At 29.2% G+C, this 6,000-nt stretch overlaps 1 protein-coding gene across 7 annotated transcripts in view; it reads right to left on the bottom strand.

Moving 5' to 3' along the window:
* Syx1A (syntaxin 1A) overlaps positions 1 to 6,000 on the bottom strand; it is a 49,150-nt gene that overhangs the window by 38,425 nt on the left and 4,725 nt on the right. The window lies entirely within an intron of this gene.

Raw genomic sequence — 6,000 nt, forward strand, 5'->3', positions numbered from 1 at the left:
CTATCATAACTGGAACTTTCCCTATACTAAACTATAGAAAACTGCAGCCCGACAGAGAAAAGGAAAAACAATATTGATCTTTCTGACTCTTTTCTACTTATGGTAGTAAAACAGCATTAACCAATCAGCGAATTCCTGACAAAGAAAACAGTACCAACTTTACATTAGAGTGTCCTTGTTTAGAAATTGAGACATCTTTACTCTTCGATGACTAGCTTCAGTATGTTATATTATAGAACTCACTGGTGAGAATACATGAACTTAAACATGACGCTGCCATCAAATATAACAGTGAAGTTGATAATTTAGATATAGAAGTCTGTGTGTAAAAGCATAAAAACAGAAATATATTGCATGATTATAAACTGCAGGTTTCATCTACGATTGCGTATATGTATTGCATGTACTTAATCTCTGATTCCCTTCCTTGATAACAGTGACTTCTCACGTAATATCATGATATAATCGATTTCATTCGAGTAGTGATGATCTTGCCCTCGATAGCATAATATCGTGCGTTGAAATGAACAAATTATCATTATATTATATAGATCTAAATTAGGAAATATCATTTTATATTTTAAGCGAAAATAAAATATTTAATCAAATAATTAAAAGCGAAATCGCGCTTTTATTTATTTTCTTACAATTTATTAACTGAGACTTTTACAAATTTCAAACAAAATTATGACGATTTCACATATAAAATTCATAATCATTTACAAAAAAAAATTATGATATACTGAAGTCTTGTATTTGAAATTAAAATATTTTAAATGTCATTAATGTGCAATAATAAAAAGTAATAAAGGCTGTGGGAGTGTGTGTTTTATGTGTCAACGCAGTTATTAGTGCGATTATCTTATATTTATTTAGTTTATTCCATAAATCTTGGTGTGATTTCAATGAATCGCAATATAATAGAATTGACGTTTCGTCGAGTTCTCTTTAAAACATCTTCAGAATGAATTATCCATTATTACAAATTCTTGTTCCGCAATCAAATTCTTCATGTAATAGGTTTCTCAACAGTTAACAGACTATTGGAATCACAACTGAAACCGAATACGAATTGGAGAAACACACAATATATTGGCAATTACAATTTTTTTTTAAATATTCCTCCTATACTTACCATAAGCGTCACACTCCATTACACAAATAAAAATACATAAGTAACAAAAATTTTTTCGTAGCAGACGATCATACTGATAAATGATGATAAATTTCGAGAATATATGGTACATGCAGTATACGTCTTGATACAACGGTTTCTAAGTCAAGACTCATTAATGTGAATCACATTACATTTTTATTATCTTATTTTATCTCATCTTTCGTCTTACCTCATTTCATTATATATTTTTTTTGCGTGTAGGTAAATAGATTGTTATCAATTAATCTTAAAAAAATCACGAACTACTTTATCGCCTACATTGAACCATTCTATTCAATGAATAAAGATTATATATATATATATATATATATAATTAAATCAGTAATTGAATTATTATAGCTTATTCATATTTATTTTAACAATTTATTTTTATTACAAATATAAAATAGGAAAACATAGAAAACAGTTAAAGGAATAAATTTCGTATTATCTTTAGAAAAAAATCAAGTTTGAAAAAATGTGAAAGAATTGCTTATATATAATTATATATAAAATCATGCATAGTTATGCATGAGCAATTTTTTTTATAATTCTCCAAACTTGATTGTTTTCTAAAACAAACAATGTGAAAATTATCCCTTTAACTATTTTTTATTATTATTATTATTATTAGTACACTAAAAAGTAATTTTACAAAAGAAAGAAGGATATATGAACATGTATGGATATATTTCACATATAATTATATATATACGTTTTTTAATATTTATGCATGTTACATTAGGTATGTATGCTTTACATATTTATATATATTCATGTATAAAAAATATTCTTTTACCGAGACATTAAATAATTATAGTTAAATTTTTTTCAATTTACAATAACGCGTTTCAAAACTGCACGATAATTTTAAATGATTGTAACTTTACGTAAATTTAATCTTAGTATAAATTAATGAAAGCATATTGCATCTTACAATTCGTAAAATGTTGCGAAATTACTTTTTATTGCTTCTCCGATTTCATTGCTACCTGCTAACACAACTCAACTCATAGCATACAAGACAACATTGAGTCATAAATTATGAAGGTACTAGTTATGTCTATCATATTTTTCAGTTCTAGTGAAACTACCTCGGACTTGAATTATCGGAAGCACTCTAAAGTTCCGCATGGAGATAAAAAATCATATTTTTTTTTAGTATCCTCTTTTCTAGTTGCTGATAACATTTTTTGTCAATTTAGGCACAAAGAACCGCCTTAATTAAATACGATATTTCCAATTCATATGTGTTTAATCTCGTCGGTCGATTTTCACTTAATATTATCTAAAAAGAAATAGTTCATCAATACCATTAAAATACAACCTTCCTGTAGCGAATGTATAACACAGAAAGCGTAATCGACTGATCGCTCGCGGGAAAATTTCTTTCATTACCAACAGCCATAGCGAACCACTGAGTTTTCTTTCATTATAAGTTTAATGCTGTTATATGAAAATGGAATGGAAATTCTACGGAACAAAGAATCTGCAGAATGTCATTACGTGTTCCTCGCAGAAGACTTTAAATAAATGTTAATCAAAGTTAGAGAATATTATATAATATTAAGAATTTTTTAACTGTTGTACAGAATACTAATGCATTTTTATACTCGAATACTTTGGAAAACAAAAGTAATAAATCTCTCGTACAGAAAACTAAAGAAAAATGTTAATCTAATATTATGCGATTTTACAAAAGAAATATGTATATCAATCTCTGTCATTCTTCCACTCAATAAATTACATTTTATTCTTGTGTCATTCATTAAATATGTATGAAGGACAAAATACAAAATAAATAAAACTCACGCGCGTTCTTCAAGAAATTATAAAATCGGTCAATGTGTACCAATTTATGTAATCTGCATTTATATTACGGTAATATGCATAAAATAAAACTCATGAATGTATAATGTACAAATTTTATAAAATTAAATGTACGTTTTTGTATTGAAAAACATTTATACTTTAGAATATACATAATTCTTCTCACGGCATAAACGAATACCATGCTTGTCAAATTCACGACTGTGCTCGTTCTCGATCGCCCTAGTTGTCGTTGAGGCTCTATGTGCGCTTAATCGATACGGTACTCGCATACAATTAAGAAACGATTACAGATACCGCGCGCACGGTAACGCGATGCTACAAGAGAGCTCAAGAGCGTACGTCGTTCGTGTCATTTCCCCAATCAATATCGCGTTTCCACACGGGTTAGATTTTTACAATAAATTTCTTTCGCGTAAATATTGAGCAACTGAACGGAGGATGTTGTGACCCGATAATGATGATATACTAACGTTGAACAAAATAATGATGTTATCCAACAAAGTTTAGCGCGACCAAACAGAAATCATTATGCGTTTCTGTTTCTACATACATCAGCGATGATTGAAACCGGCGTAATTCTGGTAATAAAAATTGATGGTTTCAATGCTATAAATATAAACATGAGCTGTATTTATTCGTAACAATGTAAACATGAATTTTCACATAAAATATACCTTGTCCATATATCCATAACATCACAATTTCATATTTATCGACGGTTTCCAGCCAATTTTCAAGCAAGTTTAATTACAAAAAGTATTTAATTGCCAATCTACATTTTTCAATAGCCAAAATATAAAATTTCATTTATGTAACATTCTCTGACAATTCAAGATAAATTTTATTAATATAATTTGAAATTTCATAGCTCGGATTTCCTACAAACGCGCTTACTAAAAATTAATATAATTTTAACATTTCATTGTAAGCTTTTTTGCAGTTATATGTATTCAGGATTGTATATACATATTTAGATGCTATCACAACGTAATTTTCGCACGATCGAGCAACGTTCTTATTTCGATTTGAGCTGTGATAAGACTGAATTTCAGACCGGATTAGCTATCCCAGTTTAGCTATTCGCTTATCCTTTTTTGGATTGCAAAACATAGTGCTACATTGAAAAAAATATTTGTGTGAAATTATATGATTATGCTAGATTTTTTCTGACTTAGCATAATCGTGTAATATCGCAGCACATGAAAAATAACAGATTATATAATTTCACATGCAATATGTATTTTCGGGATTCCATTGAACATGGAATTTTACATACAAAATAATAGACTTAATAAATATAATATCAAATCAGGATGTTATTTCATTTGTGCGTTTTGTTGTACAACAAATTTTTCAACCCTGTTGATTGGCTATAAGATAGAGAGATCCGAAGACCTCCCTTCTGTCCTGCACACATTTGTCGTACGACAAAAACGCACAAATAAAATATATAACTATATTGTAAGCACAGTAATTACTGAAAAAAATTATATATATTAGAAAACGGAAGGATATGCATAACTTTTGCACGATAAATATCTTGATATAATAAAAGTTGTAGTGTCCGTTCTAATGAGTACAACGTGTATGATATTATTTTACAAAATTATTTTACAAATTATATAAGTTATTTCGGTTTGAAGTTTGACGGGCGACTACTACCTTTTCAGTTTCAGCCCTGCGGTGACTAACTTCCGACTCTTCGTACTAACGATTGACATGATCAGATAAAAACATGTTATATGTCAATCATCGCTGCGAGAGTCGGAAGTCGGCCACATCGCAGGGCCGAAACTGAAAAGGTATAGTAGTTGCCCGCCAAACTTTAAACCAAAATAATTTGCTTAATTTGTAAAATAATTTTGTTACATCGTTATAACAATATTACTCGTTAAAACGGATGCTACAACTTTTATTATATCGAAATATTTACTTTATCGTACAAAAGTTATGCATCCATCGGTTCTCCAACGTAAATAATTTTTTTCAGTAATTACTGCGCTTACAATAAAGTTTAGTTAGAGTCATTTAATTTGATATTATATTTATTAGATCTATCTCTGTTAATTTACAAGATAAAAAGGGATAGTTATTTATACGATAACATCCTGTACAGGTCATATACAACGTTTCATGATATCGTGGTCCAATCGATAAAGCCCATAATTTTCTCTAATAGCACCGATTTTTAAACAACGCAAATAATTCACTGCATTCTTTCGAACGTATAGAACATATAGCAAAGATGTGAAGTGATTTGAGGCGATTAACACTCGAGTCGCTATGTAAACTGTAAGCTTGTAGTAGGGGTAACCTTCACGAGCGAAATTATCGAAAGAGTAATACGCGCTGTCGAGTCAAATAAGAATTATTATTTGGAAATTTGGTAAGTGATATATTGCAACCAATAATATATTGGTTAACAGAAACCTTGATAACAAACATCAAATATCATATTCTAGAACAAATGAATGACGTAACACGCAAATCACAATTGTAATAAAATTCGTCATCATTTTCGAGAAAGAATTATATCACACTATGCACGGAAAAATTTCTCGCGATATATATGTATATTCACCACATCACCTCATAAAGGAATCTCGGTTATTACAGAAGAGGCTTGAATTTTTTCCATTTCTTACGCAGAATAGCGACGAAACGTCGCCGATGATATAATAACAGCCGTGCAATGCAGATATCAATTTTTTGCACTAAAATACAATTCGTATTTTACGTTGAAATATTATTCGGAGATTATTTATAATTACTAAAAAATGAGAAAAAGATAAATACAACACTGAGAGAAAAAAAATGGTTGCGAGTACCACAGTTTAATTATACACGGAGAAAATTTTATATTAAGTTTTAATACACACAATTTTAAATTACACTTTACTATGTCTTGTATTTTCGATGGACCCTCACAACATGATTCCGACTTAACTTTTACTATGGTAATACTAATTTTTATCACATAAATAAAGTAATTATTTTGTTAAGCCATATTC

This window comes from Trachymyrmex cornetzi, unplaced genomic scaffold (genome assembly GCF_001594075.2).
Source record: "Trachymyrmex cornetzi isolate Tcor2-1 unplaced genomic scaffold, Tcor1.1 scaffold23, whole genome shotgun sequence".
Lineage (NCBI taxonomy): Eukaryota > Metazoa > Arthropoda > Insecta > Hymenoptera > Formicidae > Trachymyrmex > Trachymyrmex cornetzi.